Source organism: Chelonia mydas, chromosome 25 (genome assembly GCF_015237465.2).
Source record: "Chelonia mydas isolate rCheMyd1 chromosome 25, rCheMyd1.pri.v2, whole genome shotgun sequence".
NCBI classification, from domain to species: domain Eukaryota; kingdom Metazoa; phylum Chordata; order Testudines; family Cheloniidae; genus Chelonia; species Chelonia mydas.
In genome coordinates, this window is record NC_057858.1 from 10653109 (window position 1) to 10676112 (window position 23004).

Here is a 23004-nt window from a genome sequence, read left to right on the forward strand (position 1 = left end):
GCTCACCCGGGAGACGGGATGTTTCTCTGAAGCGGAGCAGCCCAAACCTCAAAGAGCTCGAAGGAGCACAGGCCCTCTTGGGAAAAGGCTGGCACTGCCCCTTCTGGGCCTGGTGGGGAGTAGCCGTCTGGGGGATGGATCGGTGTGGTCGAGCTCACTGGATCTAAACTTCGTCAGGGAGTCCCGAGCTGGGCGGTTTTGATCTGGTTCCATCTCTGTTGGCTGCAGGGCCAGCCAGAAGCAAGAGCTGCCGTGGGTACAGGGATCTGAGCTTTCTGGAACCCGGGGTTTTGTCTGAGCTGGAGCAACCACCCCAGACCAAGAAGTGAAGCAATACTAGGGAAAGGAACTGCAGGCAAACAGCCCACCGTGGCCTCCGGTTGTGGGGGAGGGGTTCATTTTCAGAGTTTATCCTAGTTAGAGCTAGCGTAAAAATTGGAAGACGTATGAAACCTCATGCTTCAGGGCATAAGCCAATCTCTAAATACTAGGGATCAGGAAGTTTCTTGCTCCTTCCTCTGTAGCAGTGGGCACTGGCCCCTGTAGGGACTAGACGGGCCGTGATTCTGATCCCGTCTGGCCATCCCCATGTTCAGAAGAACTGAAATTCCAGTGGAAGTCACGAGGAGCTTGTCACGTCTAATCACACCCAGGTGTCTCTGGTTGGGCTCCCCAACAACAAGACGCTCTGCCAAAAATCAGCACCCATCTTGGTCTTAAACTCAGGCAGGGCTACCTCGCTCCAAGGATCCATCCCCGCTGCCATGCCAGGGTGGGATTGCACCGTGTGTAGACATACCCACGGCAGCACAGACTGTGCGAGCCCACCCAGATCCCTTCCTGATTACTTCCCTGGCTAGCCCATACTGCCTCGGCTTCACTGCTCCAGGACCCAAGTTAGTGAGATTAAAGCTGGCTCAGGGGTGTATACATGCATGCACTCACACTCTGTGCTATCCCAAGGTACACACCTCACTCCCATTACCACAGCACCAAAGCTCCTCTCCTGGGAGGTGGGGCAGGGAAATTATCCCCATTGTACAGATGGGAAACTGAGGCATGGAGCAGCTAAGTGACTTGTCTAAGGTCACACGAGCTGGGCCAGAGCAGGGATCTGAACTCAGGTCTCCTGTCTCCGAGGCGAGCACCCTACATTGGGCCCTCCTTAATCTCCATGACTGGAGTTCTTGAATGAGGTGGTGACAGGGTTAAGAGCTCGCAGCTGCAGTTCGTCTCATCCATAAACACCGTGGGTGTTTCTAGGCAGGGCCTCGCCTGAGCGGGGCTTCTCTTACCAGAGAGGAGCTGGAAACCACCGTGTCTCAAGGCCCTTGAAACCATTTGGAAATAGCTATAATTTCCCAATCAAACTGGCTCCCAGAGCGTCTGGCATCAAATATTCAAAGACTCCATTTTCTCCTGGCACGCCCAGCCCACGTCTGAGCTGGAGAATCCATCAGGCAACTCTGCTCTGTTCTAATGCATCCTGCACTTTCAGGATCCTGGGGCCATCTCCTCTCCCTCCCCCGCTCCTCCCCCCCCCCACCCCGAAAGGCAGGTGCTTGGGGATCAGGGATGCTGAGCCCTTCTAGGTTGTGGTAAAGGGAAGGGAAAGCAGCGAACGAGTGAGTAGCAGGAGCAGCTGATGGGAGAGGAAGGAGGGAGGTAAGCTGCATTTCAGTAGCATCCTTCATCCCCAGGTGTCTATATAAATAATTGCCACTGGGATGCAGCCACCTCTGGGGCAGAGGGCAGACAGCACAGAATGCACCCCATTTCACACGGTGCTCAAATGGCTTTGGTACCAGGCTCATTAGTGTCTATGCAGAGTGGACCGAGTGGTGGTTTCTCATTGTCAGGACCCAGCTGAGGAGGGGCTGAGTTGACCCTGCTGGGCTTTGAACCCCCGGAGTCTCGCTGCAGAGCTGATCCTGTGAGCACTAAGGGCCACATTTCCTGGGTGCTCAGCTTGCCAGACTTTCGGACGAGCTCAGCTCCCAGTTAGGCCCAGCTTTGGGATTTTCAAAGGACCCAAGGGAGTTAGGCACTCCCCTCCCGCCACCCTGGGTGAACTGCACTGAGATTTGGGTGCCTCGTTCCCTGAGGCTCCACTGAAAATCTGATCCTGGATTTTCAAAAGAGCTCAGGACCGGGCTAGCCCCCCACTCGTGAATGTCTGGCCCGGAGGTGTGTGAGCAGTGGAGGCAGGGAACAGAGGAGGGAAAGCAGCAAACAGATCAGAGGAGTCCCCCTATTGCCAACGCAGGGTCTCATGGCGGGGTTATTGATTAGATGTTTCCGCTATGGGAATTTGTCCAGGCTCCAGCAAGAGGAGCCGTTCTGGGCCCCGTCGGTAGCAGTGCTGGATTCTGCAGGCATAAGCCCCCTGCTGTCCCGTTTAGCTACTTATATGGTCCCCATCACCGTGGTATGTGAGCCCCTTGCAGTTGTTACCAGATTGATGTTCATAGCGCCCCCGTCGGGCAAAGTGGTCCAATTGTCCCCAGTGTACAGATGGGGGGTGTGGGCCCAGAGAGGCTAAGGGACTTACCCAAGGTCAGACAGAGAGCGGGTAAGTGTCTCCCATGGTGTAGGCTAGTGCCCCAAAGAACTAGCCCATCCTCTTGCTCCAGCCCCAATGGGTTGGCCAAACGCCAGACTGGCCCGTCTCTTATCCTCCAGTGGGTTTGACCCTTGGGGAGTCATTTCGCTGCATGCCATAAAACGATGCTGGATTTCCGAATGTGATGGGACAGGAGTGATCACTGGCTGTGGCATGATCCTGGGCACAGGCCACATGAAGGGCCACGGGCACGGGGTGAGCGTGGGATATGGTGCAATGCTGGGCATACGTGACAGGGCCACGGGGACGGGGTGGGCGCGGGATACGGTGCGATGCTGGGCACACATGACAGGACCACGGGCACGGGGTGGGTGCAGGATACGGTGTGATGCTGGGCACACGTGACAGGGCCACGGGGACGGGGTGGGCGCGGGATACGGTGCGATGCTGGGCACACGTGACAGGGCCATGGGGACAGGGTGGGCGCTGGATACGGTGCGATGCTGGGCACACGTGACAGGGCCACGGGGACGGGGTGGGCGCGGGATACGGTGCGATGCTGGGTACACGTGACAGGGCCACGGGGACGGGGTGGGCGCTGGATACGGTGTGATGCTGGGTACACGTGACAGGGCCATGGGGAGGGGGTGGGCGTGGAATACGGTGCGATGCTAGGCACACGTGACAGGGCCACGGGGATGGGAGAAGTTTGAGAATCTCTGCATGGGGCCTGCACATTGGGGTGGGACAATCCTTTATGTTGACTGTGACAAACTGGGCAGCGCTAACTCTCCCAGTGCCCCGGGCATGCTTAGCCCAGTGTTACAGCGCCAGAGACCGGGGTGACCAGTTCCTCTATGCAGGACTGTTGGTGGATGACAAACGGGGCCTATAAATGAGAGACGGGGCACCAAGTATTGGGGCAGGGAGGTGTCGGAGCTGGGGCTTCAGCTCATCACCACGATACGGCGCCTGCCGTGACATCGCGCTGAGGATCTGAGCTGTCATCAGCCTCGGGGAGGGGCAGGACATTGGTCAGGGCCCACTGCGGGGGCAGCGTCTCTGGGATGTGTCGCCTCTGTGTCCCAGTGGCTTTTTCATCCTCTGCCTGTCCCGGAGTCTTCATCCCAACCAGCTGCCCCTGCCCCTGCTGAGCTCTTCCAGGGCTCCCGGCCGGCGGGGACCCAGTGGGGTCAATGCAGCTTCAAGCCACGTTAACTCACAATGGGACTTCTGCATGGAGTCCATCCACGGCCAATGGTGCCCCAGAGAGAGGTGCCCCAGAGATGGTCGGGAACCCTTCTGAGGCCCACAAAAGGAGTTTCTCTGGGGTGCCAGGGTGGGGACAGTGCTGAGGATCCGATTCCATCCCCCCCCCCGAGACAGATCCATGCCACCTGAGTCCCGTCTGTCCGCTGGAGCAGAGGGAGCGATGCTGTCCACTGTTCCCCCTGCGATCCATTCTTCCGGGGCCCCAGCATGCTCCTGGGAACTAGTCCGGCTCCCCTCTTCATTTCTTCAGCATTTTAACCCACCTGCCACCCTGGAGACCTGTCTGTTCCATGGCCCCCATCACTGCTGCAGGCAGCCCCCCGTGGAGCAAAGGAAGCTGTGGAAAACCTTGGCTCCAGGCCCCATGTTATCTGCACTTTTGGGAGTTGGGGTTTGGGAGGAACCGGTCCTCTCTTGACCCCTCTCTGCGCTGCTGCGCCTTCCCATGAACTGGGACCTCTCCTCTCGCCTGGCCCTGCTGATTGTTGATTTGTTTGCTTTTGTTGTTGATTATTGTTAATTACTCGCCTCTCCACACGGCCTCCTGGCCCCCTCTCCCCCCCCCCCCCCCCCATCTGTGGATCAAAGGCACTGAATCGAAGCAGTGCTAATCACCAGCTCGTCAAGGTGGATTTTGTAGACTGCTCTGCAGACAGACCCGTTATGGTGTTGAAAAGCAACTGCGGTTTGCTCCACCCCAGCAGCAAAAGCGGGTTTAGCTCTCGGCAGAGTTAGAGGGCATGGGGCCAGATCCTCAGCTGGTGAAAGTCGGGGTAGCTGTAACCCCTTCCATTTTGCTATACTGATTTACCCTAGCTGAGGATCTGGTCTATTACACTTAAACCATCAGCTGCTGTCCGGGGCCACCTACATTAGGGCTTGCAACCTTGCAAATACCCATGGAGCCAAACCGGTGTTCGCAAGAATGGCGGCTTTTGGCAAAGTTTCCCTTTGTGGGACCACAACTGGCCACCAGCCCCTTCCTGCCTGCCCCTGGGTACAGACAGCAATTGGTTGGGGCAGGGCTGGAATGCGGGGAAAGGGAGCCGGGCGAGAAACTTGAAACAGCTCTTTGCACATTTGGACGCTATAAAGGGAAAAACCAGAGGAAGGCAAATAAACATTATTGTTCCATGTCACGGGGAACGAGACAAAAGGTCATCGATTTTCCTTCTGAGCGTGGAAAAAAGGCATGGTCAGCATGGGTGAGAACGCTGGGCCAGTGCACTCTGTGTGTGTGTGTGTGTGTGTGTGTGTTTGTGTTTGTGTGAGAAAGGAAAGCCTGTGGCCTGTGTGTTTGTGTCTGCACATGCAGCAGGAGACTGACTGCGGGGGTGTGAAAGAAGGGGGATGGGATGATGTGGGCTGGAGAGGCAGGTGAAACTTGGAGGGGGGTGGGACACCGGGTGAGATTGTGGGGCTGAGGCTGCATGGACAGGTGTGGATGAGACTGGGTGTGTGGGGTCTCCAGCGGGTGAGCCCGTGTGTGTACCAGGCTTGGTGGGGAGACAGAGGGGTGGGTGACACTGTGGGGTGTGAGTGTAGGAGCTGGGAGGGACGTAGGGTGTACACACGCCCTGTCCCCTGTAGCACAGCCCGGCAGTTCCCGGGCAGGCGGCTGGGTGGAGCCGTGCCCTGGGCACCTCTGGGTATATTTGTTTCCGTAGCAGATCCATCGCTCAGCCGCAGATCCACCTGCCTCCCCTTCTGCGCATCAGCCGGGTCCCTTGGTGCCTGGTTAAGCTCCGTTACCATGACGATGTTGCCAGGGCACCCGCCTCCCAGTGGTGTAAGCTATAAATCACCAGTAAGTGGCTTCCTAATGGGGAGAACCAGAACCACGGAGGCCCCCCCCCACAATCTGCTCCAGTGGGGCTGGGGGACCAATACCAGCCCTGGCCCAGATTCCAGGCCTATCAGAGGGGCTGAGATGTGTGGGGAGAGAGCCCAGTCCTGGAGCCCAAAGGTGATTAGCGATTTGCGCTATCGTTTCCCTCCTCTCTTCCCCCAGCTCCGATTTGCCATCGATAAAACGTCAGGAATGGAGCTCTTCTCCCTGCAGGGGAGCGATGGCAGGGGAGTGGGGGGGCAGCACAGGGACCGGCTGCCGAGACAGACCCATGCTCCCCCATGCACCTGAGCCAGCTCCAGACGGCGCCTCCTGGTGTCCTCCTCTTCCCCAGCTACCTCCCCTCCCTGCTCAGATGCCTCTCTCCTTCCTAGACTCCCCACACCCTTCCCTTCTCCTTCTCCAGCACCCCCTCTCCCTCACCTCCTTCCCAGACTCTTCCCCCATCCACTGCTTCCCCACCTGCCCTCTCCTCTCTTCCAGCATCCTGCCCCATCCCCCCTCCTCCTGCTGCTTCTGCCCCAAGATAGAAAATTGCCCCAGGAATCGCATCAAACAGCGTGTCCATCGGGGACGCCCTTAGCTACAGACATGTCGTCCCCTTAGCTACAGACATGTCGTCCCCATCGCCACCCCACCCTGCTGGGGACGGGCTGGGGAGCTGGCAGCCAAGAACGTGTCACTGGGTGACTCTGTTTCTCCCCATCTCAGCAGGCTGGGTGGGTTTCCTGCCAGGCTACAGGGAGATTGATGGGAAGCAGAGGCCAGGTACCACCCCAGCCCTGACAAAGCACTTCCAGTAACCCGCCTCTCTTATAATAAAACCTTAATTAACTTAACCAGCCAGCAGCTGGCTGGAGAACAGAGCAAAGCCTCCCTGCTTGGCTAATTGCTTCTCCTTCACCAGACACTCCCAGCCCTTCAGCTTCTGGTCCTGCTCCTCCAGGCCATGTCCACATGGGGCCAGCAACGTCCATAGGGAGGACGTTGATGGATTTGCCTAGGGCTGGGTGCCCAGCCTACGAAACAGCTGATACGGAGACAGAGGGGTTGTCCCCTCTGTGGGGTGGTTTTGTTCGGAAGGGTGTTGGCTGGCTTTACTGTCAAACATGGCAGCTTTGGTCCATGGGGTGTGAATGTGTGTGTCTGGGATCCTTCTCCCTGTTTTGCTTCACGCTCCGTGGTACTTGCTTCCCAGCCTCCCACGACACCCGGCCACGCTTGCTGCATGATGAGAATTGAGAGGATCCTAAGTGCAGGCTGCAGATGCCAGCAGACGTAGAGGTGCCAACCCTCCGTTCATCTCTGCCAGCCACAGATCCAATCCAGCCGCTCCAGCGAGCGGAAGGGAAGGGAAGGGAATATCTTGGCAAGGTTTCTAATAGCGGTGGATTCTATTTTGACTGAATACATTTCGATCCAAATTAAAAACCCAGCAACTGTGAAGTTGGGGGTTGGCAGCTGCCATCTTGACAGACCAATGGGGGACTGAACTGGGAACCTTCAGAGCTAAAAGCATGAGCGGTTACAGCTTGAGCTAAAATCCTAACTAGTGCTGGCACAGAGGCCCCCTGAAATACACATTCACCCAGGGGTTTCATTACCACCTTTCCTGAGCAGTAGAAAAGTTCCCAGATTCTCATTAACTTTAATTAACAAAGTTCCAACACAAAACAGCACGAAGAGGTTCTTGGACCCTAGGGCTTCGCAACAGTCACTATCCTGCATGGGGGAGAGAACCCAGATCTGCCTGCTCCCATGTTGCAGGCTCCTACTTGGCTGAATGAAAGGGGAATCTCCCTGAGGTGTTAGCAGTACAGGACCTATGACACACAGCTAAGCAGTTCTGATTACACCTACTAGAGCAGTGATTCTCAACCAGGAGTCCGGGGCCCCTTGGGGGACTGCGAGCAGGTCTCAGGGGGGGCCGCCAAGTGTGGCTGGCATTAGATATGCTGGGACCCAGGGCAGAAAGCTGAAGCCCCACCACATGGGGCTGAAGCCCAGGGCCCTGAGCCCTGCCACCTGGGGCTGAAGACTGAGCAACTTAGCTTTGCAGGGGGCCCTGTGGCATGGGGCGCCGGGCAGCTGCCTTGCTTGCTGCCCCCTAACGCCGGCCCTGGCTTTTGTATGCAGAAACCAGTTATTGTGGCGGGGGGGGGGGGGGGGGGGGCTGTGGAGTTTTTATAGCAAGTACGCACACATAGTAGCTTGTTCCATTTTATATTGCCTGGGTCTGATTGTTAAAGTCTTGGGTGTAAAAAAGCTGAAATGGCTGAAAACTTAATTATTGGATGGGAACAGATGGCAAATCCCAGTGATGACTGGACCCAGTGGGATTCTAACCCAAAAGCCCTCAGCCGGGCTGGTTTTCATCACCTCACACTGACTCAACAGGCATTCTAGGCTTCGGCGGGCACACAGAGTGACATTACTGGAATCGTATCTAGACCAGGGGCTCTCAACCTTCCCGGACAGCTGTACTCTTTCATGAGTCTGGACTGTCTTGTGTACCCCAAGTGTCACCTCACTTAAAAACTACTTGCTTACAAAACCAGGCATAAAAGTGGCACCGCACACGGTTACAGAAAACCTGCTGACTCTCTCATTTCTACCATATAGTTATAAAATAAATCAGCTGGAATATCCATACGGCACTTACATTTCCGTGTATAGTACATCGAGCAGTATAACCAAGCCATTGGCTGGATGAAATTGTAGTTTGTCCTGACTTCGCTAGTGCTTTTTATGTAGCCTGTTGTAAAAGGAAAAACTTTAGGAAAAACTTTTTCACTAAGAGGGTGGTGAAACACTGGAATGCGTTACCTAGGGAGGTGGTAGAATCTCCTTCCTTAGAGGTTTTTAAGGTCAGGATTGACAAAGCCCTGGCTGGGATGATTTAACTGGGAATTGGTCCTGCTTTGAGCAGGGGGTTGGACTAGATGACCTCCTGAGGTCCCTTCCAACCCCGATATTCTATGATTCTATGATTCTATGAAAACGAGACAACTGTCCAGATGAGTTGATGCCCCCTCCCCCCGGAAGATCTCTGCGAACCCCCAGGGGTACGTGTACCCCTGGTTGAGAACCGCTGATGTAGAGAGCACCTTTCTTCTTGAAAGATGCCCATCATTTCACAGTCGCCCCACTTCACATACCACTAAAATGTCGCTGCCCCTGGGGTGGAGCACGGCGGGTGTGTAATTTGCCACTGCCAAATTCAGGACAGGAAAGGCACAAGAATACTGTATCCTGGGGGGCGGTTTGGTTAGGGGGCGGGTAGGTGGAAAGAAATTACCCAATTGCCCAAGACTTCTGAAACGGCTGTGGGCTCTTTAATGGCGAGAAGCAGGTCGGCCCTTGGTTATACATCTCACCCAGAAAGCAGCAATGAACTTTGCCCTCCATCCCCACCCCCCTGCCCCCCAGAGATGTGGGGTGGGGCGCTTGCAGAATTGCCCAAGGTTTGACAATGTTCATAGCAAGTTCTTCATGCTTAACAGGTGTGATTCTCAAGGAGCTTTTATGCTGCTCAGACCCCATAAAAAACCCTGAAAGTGGGTGGAAATGGCCCCCTGGGAATCCCCTCCCTGCCTCCCCACGCAGGGGGTCTCCCCAGCTGGTATCGGGCTGATGTAAGAGCTCTGCAGTGGCCTTGCTCTCAGACCTCCATGTATGGGGTGGACTGTGGGCATGGCCCAAATGCCCTGCAGTGATCTGGACTTGGCATGTGCCTCCCTTGCTGTAAAGGGTTTGAAGCAAAATTCTGGATCCAAATGCTCCGGAGCTCTGGGGAAGTTTGGCCCCAAACCCTGCAGCTCCGACGGAGTGCTGGTTCAGGGAAGGGGGCCGCGGGGAAGTTATCCTTTTCCACCCAGCATTTCAGTTTTACTTGTCACTTTCCTATATTCGCCACTTTGTAAATGTTCTTTCTAAGCAAAAGCATCTTCTTTTCTGCCTGGGCCTGGCCCTGCACAGAGACCTTGTCTAGCAAACCCAGAACAGAAAGATGATCCCTGCCCCAAAGAGCTGACAATGTAAGGCAAGAGATTACAGGTGGATACAGTGCAAGGAGACAAGCCATGAGGGCCTGCAGCTGTCCCTGCCCAGCTGTCAGGCATCCAATGAGTGCAGCTGGGCCACAGCAGAACCACCGGACTAAGGGGATCCGCAGCTGCCTCTTAAGCCCAGCAGCTGCAGAGGATGAGGGGAGGCTCAATGCATGTGCCTGTGGGTTCTTTGCCAGCCCTGTACTCCCCTTACTCCAAGCCCTGCTCCTGCCTTCCCTGACTCCAGGTAATCCAGTTCTGACCTTTGGCCCTGGTTCTGGCTCTGTCTCGATCCTGGGCTCTGGCTTTTGGACTCTGATGTTAGTTCTAAAGGTGGGCTCTGATCCCTGGCTCTGACTCTCCCTTTATCCTGGGAGCTGGCATTTGGGCTCTGGCCACTAGGCCTGACTCCTGCTGTGACCCTGAGGCCTGCCCGCCTAAGACCTGTTCTCCTGACAGACAGGCGGTGCTGTCACTCAGACTCTAGTGCGAGAGGGAGGCGTCCAAATAAAGTGTGGAGGGAGATTTCCTAGCATCCCATTTGAATCCCAGGCAGCCACATCTTTCCTACAGGGCGGGTGGATACTTTACAAGTGGCCTTAACTCGAATCCTGAGTTAGGGAGACTCCCTCTCAATTGGAGAGACTTGGCAGGATCACATCTGTCCCCCAGACTGCCGTATGGGTCTGGGCTTAAAGGTGACCTGCAAAAGAGCCAAAAATAATTGGTGGCTGGCTCCTTTCTGCAGAAAAAAGATCCTGAAAAATGTTTGTTTTCATGGTTTTTCCTGCTTGTGTGATTTTTTTTTTTTTTTTTTTTTTTTTTAATACATTCTCTTGCCTTAGCTTGTACCCTCTTTTGGGAAGTAACGTTTTTGTTTTGTCTGTACAGCGCCTAGCAGTGGGGTCCTGGGCCACGACTTGGGCTCTAGGTGCGACCGCAATACACACCATAATAATCAGCAATGCCGTAAATGGACCCGCCTCGTATGATCTGTGAATAAATCTGTAACCGCACGGTAAACCCAGTCAGTGCTACGTTGAACTGACTCATCGCATCTTGTCCTGCATCAGCTACAATCTGCCGAGTCCGATTTTACACTGCTGGGCATCGGTTTCGGCTCGTCACCTACCCAGCTGCTAGTAGCTACAAGGTTTTCTTTGCTGACGCCATGGCAGAGATCAGTTTGAAGAGGGGAAAAAAAGTGCTGGCTAAGTGGATTGTGATGGGGAGCCAGGGAGCAAAGCTGGAAGGTGTACGTGGGTGAAGCAGTGTAGCCTAGCAGGCTGCTGGCAGGGGCCTGCGCAGTGAAGTATAACCGTACTGCTCCACCTCTGTAAAATGTGTGCCGATCCCAGGATGGAAAGCCCAGTATAAAGGTAATATAGTAAAACCCGTGAGCTGTACCAGCCCCTGATTCTGGATTTCAGAGGTGTCAATTCTCGAGTCTTGCAATATTGGGTGTTTTTTCGGAAAGCCCCAGCTCCTGGAGTCTTGTCATGATGGGGGGAAAAGTTCACTTTTCTTTCGTTTGAAACAAAAGCTGAGTTTCTCTCCCTAGTGGTGGTGGAGAAACCTGTGCACCAATAAGTGTCTACACTGCGCACACTTCAGCCTGGGTCTGTGGGGCCTGGGCTGGCTGACTTGGTATTTCCAAGCCTATGCTCGAGCCTCAGCACTGCATTGTAAACCTGGATTTACAATTGCTGGAGCTGGGTCTCACGGCTGTGCTTACCGCGTCCACGCTGCGCTACGCCGACGTTCTGATGCGTCCACACTGCAAACTGACAGGGCATGGAGCCAAGTTGCAGTGGAACGTGGGCTCTGACCCACCTCTGGAACCGGTTGCTAGGACCCAGCTCCTGAGTGCTGGCTGACCCTGTGTCAGACTGACTTGTGTGTGGGGAGAAGAAGGGGGGTTGGGTTCAAACATGGGTGGTCGGCCAGGCCTAGTGTGCAGTGTAGACGCACCCGGCTCAAACACCAGAAGGCAAATACAAAGAACCCAACATTTACTCTAGTTTGGGGGCGGGGGGGGGGGGGGAGGGGAATAGTGGGATTTCTTTGCCTTGGATTGCAGGAAATTTTCTCTCCTAGGCTGTTACAATTACTGGCTAAGATTGCTGCGCTGACCTTTCTCCCTGCTCTGTGCCAGGCAACAGCTCCTATCCAAAGGAAGCGTTTGTAAGCTTGCATCAGGATTTATGTATGTTCAGACACCGTAAGCTGTACTGCAAGTTGTGTAGAAGACGGGGGAGGGGGATGCAACCCAGAAAGTCCCCCAGGGGGGTGGGGGGTAGAGATCAGCTGTTCTCCACCCCTGTTATTTATGTTCTGTAGCTTCTGCTCCTCTACACAAACGCTGGCCTTGGCTCGGTAAGCCCCGATACTTGGACACCGCTCCCCTCCCATGATCTCAACTAGTCAGAGTTCAGCAAGAAACAATGGGGAAAGGGAAGGGTTCTGTCCGGGCCTCGGAGCCGGGGATGTGTGGGGTTTTTTTTTTTGTTTTGTTTTGTTTGTATTTAAAATGATTGAAATTTTGAAGTTACTCATGTAGCAGCCTTGGAACAGAAGGCGGGTTGCCAAGCATGCCGAACAGGATAGGCTGGCTAGAGAGAGGGCGTGTGTGTGTGTGTGTACACACTTCCCCAACACAATCACAGCATTCCTTCAAGTCTCACACAATTAAACAATACAAAAATTAAACCTTCTATGATTTTTGTTGTGTTTTGCGTTGATTTTGTGCCCTTTAAGCATCCCTAAGAAGGGAGAGATTAAGGAGCGTTTTTTTTTTTTTTTTTTTTTTTTTGAACAACTCCTTCTTTTTCCCTGTTTGCTGAGTCTGGTGACTTCACTGCAAATCTCCCCCACTGCACACGCATCCCCAATACGTGCCCCCCCCCAACACACACACACACAGACAAACATACGTGCAGGCACATCCCTCCATTCCCAATATATCCTCTCTCTCTCTCTCTCTCCCTCACGCCCTTCCCTCCTACAGCACATTTGTCATTCTTTTCCTCCCACGGGGATGTGTGTGTATGCATGTGTGTAAAAATGTGTTTGCAAAACAAACACACGCACACACATTCTTTAATGAGACTTCTTCCCATTCCCAACCCCCACCCCTCTCGCAAAACCCATCAGCTGAGAGCATAACCTGAATTCTCGAGCTAGCCAGCTGAAAGAACGGAAAGGAAGTGGGGCGGGGGAGAGCAGCAGCAGGGGAAGAACCAGCAACAGTGGACCCCTGGAAATTCCCCTCTCAAGGCGATGGGATCAGAGCCAAGTTGTATGAGCTGGGGCTGGAGGCTACGGTGATGGGTGTGGGGCTGGGGCTGGAGGCTACCGTGTTGGGCGTGTGGCAAATATGAAAGAGAGCGAGTTGTCCAGCAAGATCCTGAGCTCTCTTGGGATGAGGCTGGGGGGTGAATGCTCCTTGCGAATGGGGGGGAAGAAAGAGGGGAGGGGAGGGGAGGAACTGAGATGCTGGGATGGGACAAGCAGCCAGCTACAGACTGGGAAGGAGGGTCCCAGGTGTTCCTACCTGCTTCCAGGCCCATTCCAGCCTCTCTGGATCCCGCTCTCTGCTCAATCCTGGATGCGCCAACCCCAGCCCCGCTGGGTCCCACTTTCCCGTCCAACCCACCTCGGCATGTGTGAGTTTAAGGGGGCGTGTAGAGGCGCTACCCCCATTTCCCCCAGTTCCATCATCTCTGGGTGATGCCCAGTAGGAGCTGAGGGTGCTCAGCACAGGATTGGGCTCCCAGGACCCCCTCCTTTGAGGTGCTCCCCAGCAGGAGCTGAGAGTGGTCCGAGCCGTCCAGGATCGGGCCCTTAGCTGAGTGGAGAGGAAGCAGATATTTTCAGTCCCTGCGCCCAAAGTAACAGCAACGTCTAGGTTTCCCAGAAACGGGATGGAGCTTCCCGGCATCTGCTGAACAATAGTCCCAGCTAAATCCCTAGCACTGGGACGGGGCTTTTCGTCTGCGAAGGGCTTAATTAATGGATCCACCCCACTTGCCTCACTTGACCCTTCTCTGTGTCATTCCCCCGGCCCCTGGCCTTGTAACAGTGATTGCAAGCTCTTCTGGACGGGGACTCTCCCGGGGGTGTGGATCTCTACAGAAGTAGGGGGGGATCCTTCTCTTGTATGCGTCACCGTTCAGCAAACTGCTGCCTCCCCAAGGGGGCGCAAGGTGTTGCAGGTGTAACGCCGACAGACCCCAGTCCTCGGGATCGAACCGGGGAGCTGAGTGCATGACCCCCTGCTGCAGAAGCTAAAAGCCAGCTGCCTCTTATCTAAGGCTGTAGAGCAGACTCCTTCATCTCTCTCTGTAAGTGGTCTCGGGGCGGCTACATGGGACAGAACACCACACCCAAGAGGTGCGTGGGTTACACAGGCCTCCCCCTCCAGTCTTCTAACTGTGGGCTCCCCCGGCACATCTTTCGCCATCTGCATCGCTGCCCTGCAGCAGTCACGCTGCGGAGATTGGACTGAGCCAAATTTCTGCCTTCTGGCCACTGCTCTGGCCGTTCCAGCCAGCAGCCAGTTAACCCTAGCTCAGCTCTGCATCCTGGCTTGCAAACAGGTGGATGTAAGTTAGGGCTTCTGAAATTCATCAGCCTGCCTGTCTCTATCCCCCAGTAGCCTAATTCTGGCCCAGACTGACCCTCTTCCTTTGCCCGCCGCGGGGAAGTTATGATCCAGCAGCTTGGGCCTGTCTGTATAATGGGTCAGACCACAGTCACACATTCACTATCAACACACACGTGTGAGTCTTCAGAGACTTCTCCCTTGACTACCCGGCTGCGAGTCCGGCCCCAGGAAGACCTTGGCAGAGACACAGCGACTGTATCGCATTTGATGCCAAGACGTGCCTTGTAAATATGAATAGCAAGGAGTCAGCGTCTCCCTGTGCAAGCGCGGCTGAGCTGGGATCCAGAAACCGGTGGCACGATTAGCTGTAGAAAGACCCTCACGGGCAGGTGCTGCCTTGCAGACGTTGGAGGGCATCAGCCAGCAAACACACTAGGCATGGTAGTGGGGTCGCAGATGTAGCCAAGTCATTGCATTGCAGGCTGTTTAATGTTTGATGCCAATGTAGTGGAAGAAAGAGAAACATTTTACTTGCATTAGAGAAAGAGCAGGGAAATCTTTATGCTCCTGAGACCTGGCTGCTTTATCCATTCTGCACTGCCTCAGCTCTGTGTATCGCTGACATCTGGAGGGAACTTAAGGGCCACGCAGGCCTGGCCATTCCCAGTGCCAGCAGAGGCCGTGATCCGTCCAGAAGGGGTTTCTCAGTCCTGGACCCAGATCACACTGTTGCCAAAAGCACGCTACTGGGGGGAGAGGGTCATTATATATTTTTCCCCTCTAAGGACCAGATAAGGGGGTTAGCAACTGGGCTGGGAGTTCTGTGGGGAGCCACTGCTGGAAATACAGGCTGGGAGCTGGCTAGATTTGTAACTGACAAGGATGGAGAAGTGATTGTGCAGCTAATATGATCTCCGTGTGCTGAAGGCATCAAGTTAGTTTGTAATGACATCAGGAACTGGAATCCTTTCAGACCGTACCTGTAATATGGGCCCCTCTTATTAATCTGGATGATTATGGTAGCACGTAGAGCTCAACCAAGATCAGGGTCCTGTTGTGCAAGGTGCTGTACAAACATGGCATGGTAGCAGTCCATGTCCCAAAGAGCTGACAGTTTGAATGGACAAGGGGAAAGAGATTTAACACACAAGCAGAAGGCTTGCAGCAGAGGTGCTGGAACTAGGGGTGCTGCTGCACCCCCTGGCTTGAAGTGGTTTCCATCATAGACAGGGTTTACAGTTTAGTTCAGTGGCTTTCAGCACCCCTGGCTTGCAGTTTGCACAGCCATGCAAACTAACGACACAGGGGATTTGATCCCATTCCCGCAATCCCAAAGCACAGCAAAAAGTGGCCTAGGGCCCTGTATAAAACTACAGCTGAATCAGGGGATCAGGTTGCACGTGGTAGAAGGGTATGTAGATGGGCGGTAACTGTGCTAAGGCCTTGGACCGTCCAGGGTTTTCACTGGAGGTGGTTGGAAAATAACTATTTTTTCATGAAAAATTTCAAAAGAAGCAGGAAAAAATCGATTTGCAATCTTGGCACAGGTCTTTCCTGCTTAGTCTTTTCAACGAAGAAATGTTCAATTTTTCTGACAAATGTTTCCCAAAGCCAAACAATTTTGCATCTTCAGTGCTGGGAAAGTGCAATCATTTTTTGTTTCCAGGCTTTCACTAAAAACCAGGCAAATGTCGTAGGCAATGAAAATGTTCATTGAGTTGCCTAAACAAGTATCAAGGGACAGTTTTCACCCGCCTCTGGTTTTAACTCTATTCTGGGATGATGGTTCCGTCCTGTCTACATTACAGCTTTGAACCAGGACGTAACTTAATCACGCTGACTTGATGAATAGATTCATCGAATTTAAGGCCAGAAGGGACTGTTATGATCATCTGGTCTGATCCCTGACAGTGTCCAGAAGATCAGACGAAGCAAACTTGAGTTTGTGGGACGTGTGAGTGAGACGAGCGGAGGAAAATTGCCAAAGCAAGTTTTTTGGCAGGGAGTGGTGCTGGGGTTAGGGGGCGCGTGCGGCGAGCGTGGTGTGGGGATGTGGCTGGGATGTGGGATGGTGCCCTTCTCAGGGCTGTGAGAAGACTGGAAAATGTGGAGGAAGATTGGCGGCCAGTGGCTCCCGTTCATTGTGATGGGACTCTGTGATGCTTTGCACTTTGAGGAGCAGGCCAGAGAATTTCATCCAGTTACTCCTGTGCTGAGCCCAGTGACTTGCGTTTGATTGAAGTATCTTCCAGCTGTGCTTGCTGTTGTGTGTAGCGGAGCTGGGGCGGCAGCCCAAGGCATCACAGACTAGACACCCGGGATCAGTAGCCCCTTCTAGGAACTGGGCTGCTGGCTTTGTAAACTGAACTCTGCAAGAGGGAGCCGGCTGGCTGCACGATTCTCTTCCCCTGGAACCATATTAGGGTGAGGTAGGGTGTGGGTCACTGTTTTCCGTAGTTCACTTCCCTGTAATGGGTTTTCCTTCTGTATCTCATAATGGGGATAGAGAATAAATGCTCATTGTATTCCCCACCCTCTCCCCTGGGACCAGTTCAGCCCCCAGGCCTATTAAACACATAACTACACTCCACTGCCGGGTAGTTTGATTACTTATTAGCAATACAGCAGCACCTGGTGGTTCCATCCTCCCAGGCGCTGCACAGGCAGCCCCAAAGAGCTCACCACAACGGAAGGATTATTACCCCCCAATTTACAGAAGGGAAACCGAGGCACAGAGCAACCTTCTCCAAAGGTGGCGAGAGCAGGGCTGGGAAAGGAACCCCCATCTCCAGGCTCCCACCACAGAGCTGTAACCACGGCACCATCCTTCCTCTCCACCCTGGAACACCTAATCTGGGAGTAGAGGTTTTCGGTAAGAATAGGTACAGCATAGACAATGGCTGCAGAGGCTCCCTTCACCTCTTAGCTGGCGGGGTCCCCTCTGTAGGGGATGGAGTAAGCCGCCTGGAGCCCTAGATCAGAGGTGAGGAAGCTGGTTACGAGGGAAAGAGGCCTGGTAACCTAACAGGCAGGTGTGTGGCGGCGATGGTGGGCAGGAGGGATGGGTGTTGTCCCAGCAGCCAGGAAATCCCCTTCTTCTCCCGACGGATTTTTGAAGCCCGGCTGCAGTAAGCCTTAGCCCCTAGACCTTACAGGCCACCGGTCTCCTTCTCCCCTCTGGGGTGCCGGGAGCAACACTAGCGCCTCTTGCAGGCTGGTGCTGTCTACAGCAGCAGCCTGTTCTTCCAGCGAGCCTTGCTGGGTGCATTTCTCCTTCCCCTGTGGTCCATGGGGAATAACTGTGCATGGCCCATTTTGATTAAACCTTAAAAGCCGGCCAGTCTCTCCCAGCCCTAGCGGGGTGGGAGCCAGGCAGCTGCTCCTGAGTCACTCTGGAAGGTGAACGGTGGGTGGATGTCACATGATCCCCTGTCCTTCAGCTGGCCTGGCACCAGGGCTCACGTCCAGGGCAGGAGCTCCTGGGACGCACGTTAATGTATTTGCCCTTCACCAGTGGCATAAATTAAGACTACAGAAGCTCCCCGCCCCCACCCACCCACCCACCAACACACACACGTGGTCTCTCTCCCTCTCCCTGATCCGGAACTAGCTGGGCCCTGGGGCATCCACCAGCTGATAAATATGCAAGGCCGTGATTTCAAAGCAGGTCCTGTGAGCTAGCTTTGGGGGTGGGGAGGGCGCGCTGCACAAGAACCAGGGGTCCCTTTCCCTGCCGCTTCCTTTATTGCCCCCCAGCGGGGTGGGTGCCAATGTTCCCCACAGCCACAAGTCTGGTTCTGGGCCAGAACATCCCTCCTGCCAGGGCCCTGGGCTGACAGGACCCCGCAGCTGCAGCAGTGCACGTGAGGCAGGAGGGCAGCTGGAGCCCTTGGAAGATGTGGGTGCAATTCTCCGCTCCGCCACCGACTCCCTGTTTGACCCTGAGCAAGTCACTTCATTGCTCTGGTTTTCCCTGTCTGTACAAAAAATCCTTCCTTCACCTGCCTTTTCTGTTTCAAGAGTGAGCTTGTTGGGGAAAGACTCTCTCTTACTCGACGCAGTGCGGTCCTGAGCTCAGTGTGAGGGGGGCACAGTCATATAAAGTGGAAGGGTGTTAAATTCTGGGATTTGGGGAACTTCCTCCCCCCACCCCAACACTATGAAAGTTCTCAGCCCTATGTACTCTGTGTGGCACTAAAGTGCCGGGGGCACTGTCCGTAACCGCACCGTTTTGCCACAAGTCTGCCTCCCGCGCCGGTAATGCGAATGGCCCTGGGCCTTTGGCGAAAACCCCCCAGGCCAGGGGGGGTGTTTCCTGATTCAGAGGCGCTTTGGAAACCTCGCTGAGCTTTCCAGGCATGTCTGAAAGTCAGACTCTCTCCCCCTCCCTCCCACAGGGAGGCATAAACCATCGGGGCCTCGGCCACCTCAGCCGGCTCCACCACTGTTAAAGATGCAGCAGCAGCCGCAGTCCTGGCTCCCCTGCTTCGGGCACAGAGCCTCTGGTGGCTGCCGCCGGCATGGGGCACCCGCCCACACGCCTCCCCCAGCCCCAAAGTGCAATCTGCAGCCCCGCCCATGACGGCTAAGTCCAGGACCGAGTGTGACCCCGTGTGGTGACAAGAGGCAGTACGGGCTGGGACTCGAGGGCCGGAGGGTGTGTCTACACTGTACTGTGAGTGAACCTCCCAGCCCAAGTCCGGGGCCTTGTGGGAGCGGGCTAAAAAAAAAATCTGTGTAAACGTTGCTTTGAGGTTAGGCTTGAGCCCCTGAACGGCAACCTCCACGCCGCTATTTTCAGTGCGCGAGGGAGCCGGCCTGGGAGATCTCACGGATGATAGCCATAACCTGAGAAAACCCCCAGGGTCTGTCCGTGTCCGGCAGCCTCACTAAAGAATCCCCTTTATATTCCCTAGAGCTGAGCCCTGTCTCTTCTCTGCACCTTTTGCCATGGCCAAGCAAACATCTGCTCCCTAAAGGAGCTGTGCAAAGAACTCGTTTTTGGGGTCACTGGCCGGACCAAAAACATAAAAACAGTCACTTTGGGTCAACCTCCGATGAAAAGTTTGGTTTTTTTTTGGCAAACAGAGAAGTTAAAAACCGGAGGGGAAGCAAAACCTTTCTGGTTTGAGCTTTCTCTTTTTCTTTTTTTTAAATTGAAGTGAATTTCTCGACCAAGTCACTTTGAGTAAAAAAACAAAAGAAAAACAAACCGCCCCCAAACATTTTCATTTTTTAAAGTCTATTTCTTTTTAGGGTTTCCCTTCCCTCCCGCGACCACCACAATTCAGCAAACTCAAAGTTTCTTGACCTAAATCTGAATTTTTGGGGGGGGCCAAAAAAAATAAAAATTCCAACCACAAAAGCCTGCCAGCTGCTGTCCCAGCTTTTACGGGAGCAATGAACCTGCACAGCTGGGGCAATTGTATGTTCCTGTCAATGACCAACCAACGGGAGAAGCTGCAACAGAAAGTCCTGGGGTCTGTGTGTCGTTACCTTCTCCTGGACCTGGCCGCGTTCGCCGGGGCTATGTATAGATAGAACAGGGACACACCTTTCATTGCTGTTGAACTGTTTGGGCTGGGGCATGTTTATGGAGGGGTGGGAGCCAGCTGGCTTCCTGCAGGTGCAACGCCCCTGGCTGCGTGTCTGACTTTGGCAGCAGAGTGAGCCCAGGGAGGCTGGCTAAGTGGTGTGTTACTGGAGTGCTTATGAGCAGGGCCCCGAGCCTTACGCAAATCACAGTCACAGCGAGGCGACGGGGAGCTTTAGGTGGGTCAGAGCAGCAATTTCAAGCTGTTTGACACCGATTTCTGAGTCCTCACTAGAAAGGCTGCCCTGCCCCCCACGGAGCCTGCAGCTGCTCTGCTCCCAGGCTGTGACACTGTCCCAGCGCACGGCTGAGCAGGGTTGGGCTCGCTCCTCGGATGGGCATCCTCGAACCACAAAGGGGTGCAGGGGCGCGTTCCACCATGCCAGATCCTGTTGCTGTGTGTATGACAGTGGGGGTTTGAGATCCCAGCTGAGATCCATGCAGCACCTAGCACAATGGGGCCCAGACGCACAGCAACATAGGGCCACTGCATGCTCCCCCGCACCCCACAGCTTGCAAGCTGAATAGACGAGAGGGCTTTCCCCATCCTGGAGCTGAGCCCCACTGGGGTTCCCATGTCAGGGCAGGGAATGAAACCAAGATCTCCTGCCTCCCACTCCAGGGCCTTAGCCACAAAAGCAACCTTTCTGTAGGGAGTGTTCGGATTTGGTTCTGACCCGAAACCCCGGGCTGTGTGTGCTGGGCCTGTCTCTGTCTTGAGACACAGCCCCCGGCAGAACCCCAAGGCCAGCCACGGGGGTCTCTCAGCCCGCAGCATCGCTTATTCTGGAGCTGCGGCAAACGCAGGCCGCAGCCACCTGCCTGGTGTCCTCTCTGCCTGCCCTTGGTTGTCCTTGTTCGGAGACAGCGACAGGCCTGCTCCCAGCACTCGGCGAGAGAAACGCTCGGATCCTTCCCTCAGCACGGTGGCTCAGGCCCACACTCAGCAGAGAGGGCAGCAGGAGGAATGAATTGTCCAGGGGCAGTGACGGTCCGAGCTCTGGGACTGGTGTCTTTATACACCCGAGGGTCTCTTCTTGATTCCAGACTAACACCCCCCCCACCCCGGGGGAAGCTCTGTAGGTCTGAAGTTTAGGTTCTTCTGGATCACGTCTGCCCAGAGGCTGTTTGAGCTGCCACCGACCTCCAGAGTGCTGGGAAGCTCCCAGGGGCCGCTTTGCAAGTGTTACATTGGCACTTCTAGCTTCGGGGAGTGAATGGAAACTGTCCCCACAACAGGCCCTTCTGCAGCCCACCCCCTGCCCATATTACCATTGTGTCTGAATGCCTCACAATCCTACTCAATGTATCCTCACAAACCCCCGAAAGGGGACAGTGCTCGGTCCCCACTGCAGCACCAGGGAACAGGGGCCAAGAGAGACTAAGGAATGCAGGAAGCCCATGGCAGAACAGACAGACAGGGGTTCGATTCCCAAGTTCCCTGCTACTGCCCTAAGCATTAGGCCTCTTTCCCCTCCTTTAACTTGAGCTACACAATTTGGCCCTAATATGACAGCAAGAGCCATGGGAACAGGCCCTGCAATAACAGTTAATGGGCTCCATACACACGAGGCCTAGCTGTTGCCAAATTATTTGCCGGGATCAAGGCTCATCTGTACCCTTTTTAACTAGATCAGTTTGAACCTGGTATAGTTAAATTGGTGCAAACCCCTCGAGTGGTCAGTTACACTAGTCCAAAGGTGCTTACACCCATATAGCTTAGTCCTGGGCAACAAAGGGAAATTTTGGGGAGGGGGGTCTAACCTAAGGTGTGAATAAATCCATCTAGTTGTACCAGTATAATCCTCCAGGTAGACTCCTGCCCCAGGGTAAACATGACCTTTTTTCAGGTGAGATTATGTTGCTTGGGAAGGGGTTTAAGCTAAACTGGAAAAAGAAGCCACTGTTCTACAAGAATAAGCCCAGATCTACACGACAAATGTTTGCCAACACAGCTCTGTGTGTGTGTGTGTGGAGGTGCAGAGGTGTGATCTTCGGCCAACAGACAAATGTGGGTGGGAAAACCGAGACACAGAGAAGCTAAGGCAAGCTGGGTGAAGTTTTCAGATGAATAACTGATTTGCCAAAAAATGCATTTTGAGGACGCTGGAACCTTCTGCAAATTCGGGTCAAATCTGGCAAATAGTTTTGACTGAGAAAATTTTTTTATTATTTCTTTTGAAAGTCAAACTGTTTCCACTTTTCGTTTCACGCCAAGGTTTTTGTTTAGAAGGTTAGTTAGTTCGTTCCTTTCAAAAGAAGGGTAAAATAAACACCCAAGCGCTAAATGAAACAAGCAAAAAAACCCCAATCGTTTGGAGTCAAATGAAATGTTTTGTTTGGAGTCAAATGAAATGTTTTGTTTGACCCTTCCCCCCCACCCCCACCCCCACCCCCCAAAATTGTTCTCAAATTTTTCCATTCGGCCACCAAATTGAAAAATCATGTCTTCGTCCCTTGCCGAGGCCATGTCTACACTACCGCTTAGGTCGGTACAGCTTATGTCACTCAGGGGTGTGAATAAACCTCCCCCCCGAGCAACGTCACTCACACCGACATAAGCCCAGGTGTGGACAGCGCTATGTCCCACCAATATAGCTATTGCCCCTTGTTGGAGGTGGATTAATTATGCCAACGGGAGAGCTCTCTCCCATCCGCATAGAGCACGAGAGATCTTACAGCCGCGTAGCTGCATGGGTACAGGTGCGCCACTGTAAGGGCCCTAGTGTAGACACAGCTGCAGGCTAAGTGACATGCCCATGGTCACACGGCTGAGCAAGGACTAGGACTGAAGTTCCAGACCTCTGGAGTATGCTGCCTTCTAATTAGGATGCAGTGATTTGGGGAGTGCAGCAGGTTTCTATTTTCCTAACTGGATCTTCTCCCTCCCCACTGATTTCACGCCCAAACCCTCCCACCTCCCTACCCCAGCTCCTCTGACTTTCACTGGTGCTGAAGCAGCACCTTGGCAGTTGGGAGGATTCCTCGCCTTCGGACAGCTCCTCTCACAGCTGGAGCGAGGCTGTCCGCCGTACTCGGGAGCAGGCAGGGAGTTAGCTTGTCCACAAAACT

At 54.3% G+C, this 23004-nt stretch overlaps 1 protein-coding gene across 2 annotated transcripts in view; it reads left to right on the plus strand.

Annotated features, from left to right (window-relative positions):
* PALM (paralemmin) overlaps nucleotides 1-23004 on the plus strand; it is a 68628-nt gene that overhangs the window by 7612 nt on the left and 38012 nt on the right. The window lies entirely within an intron of this gene.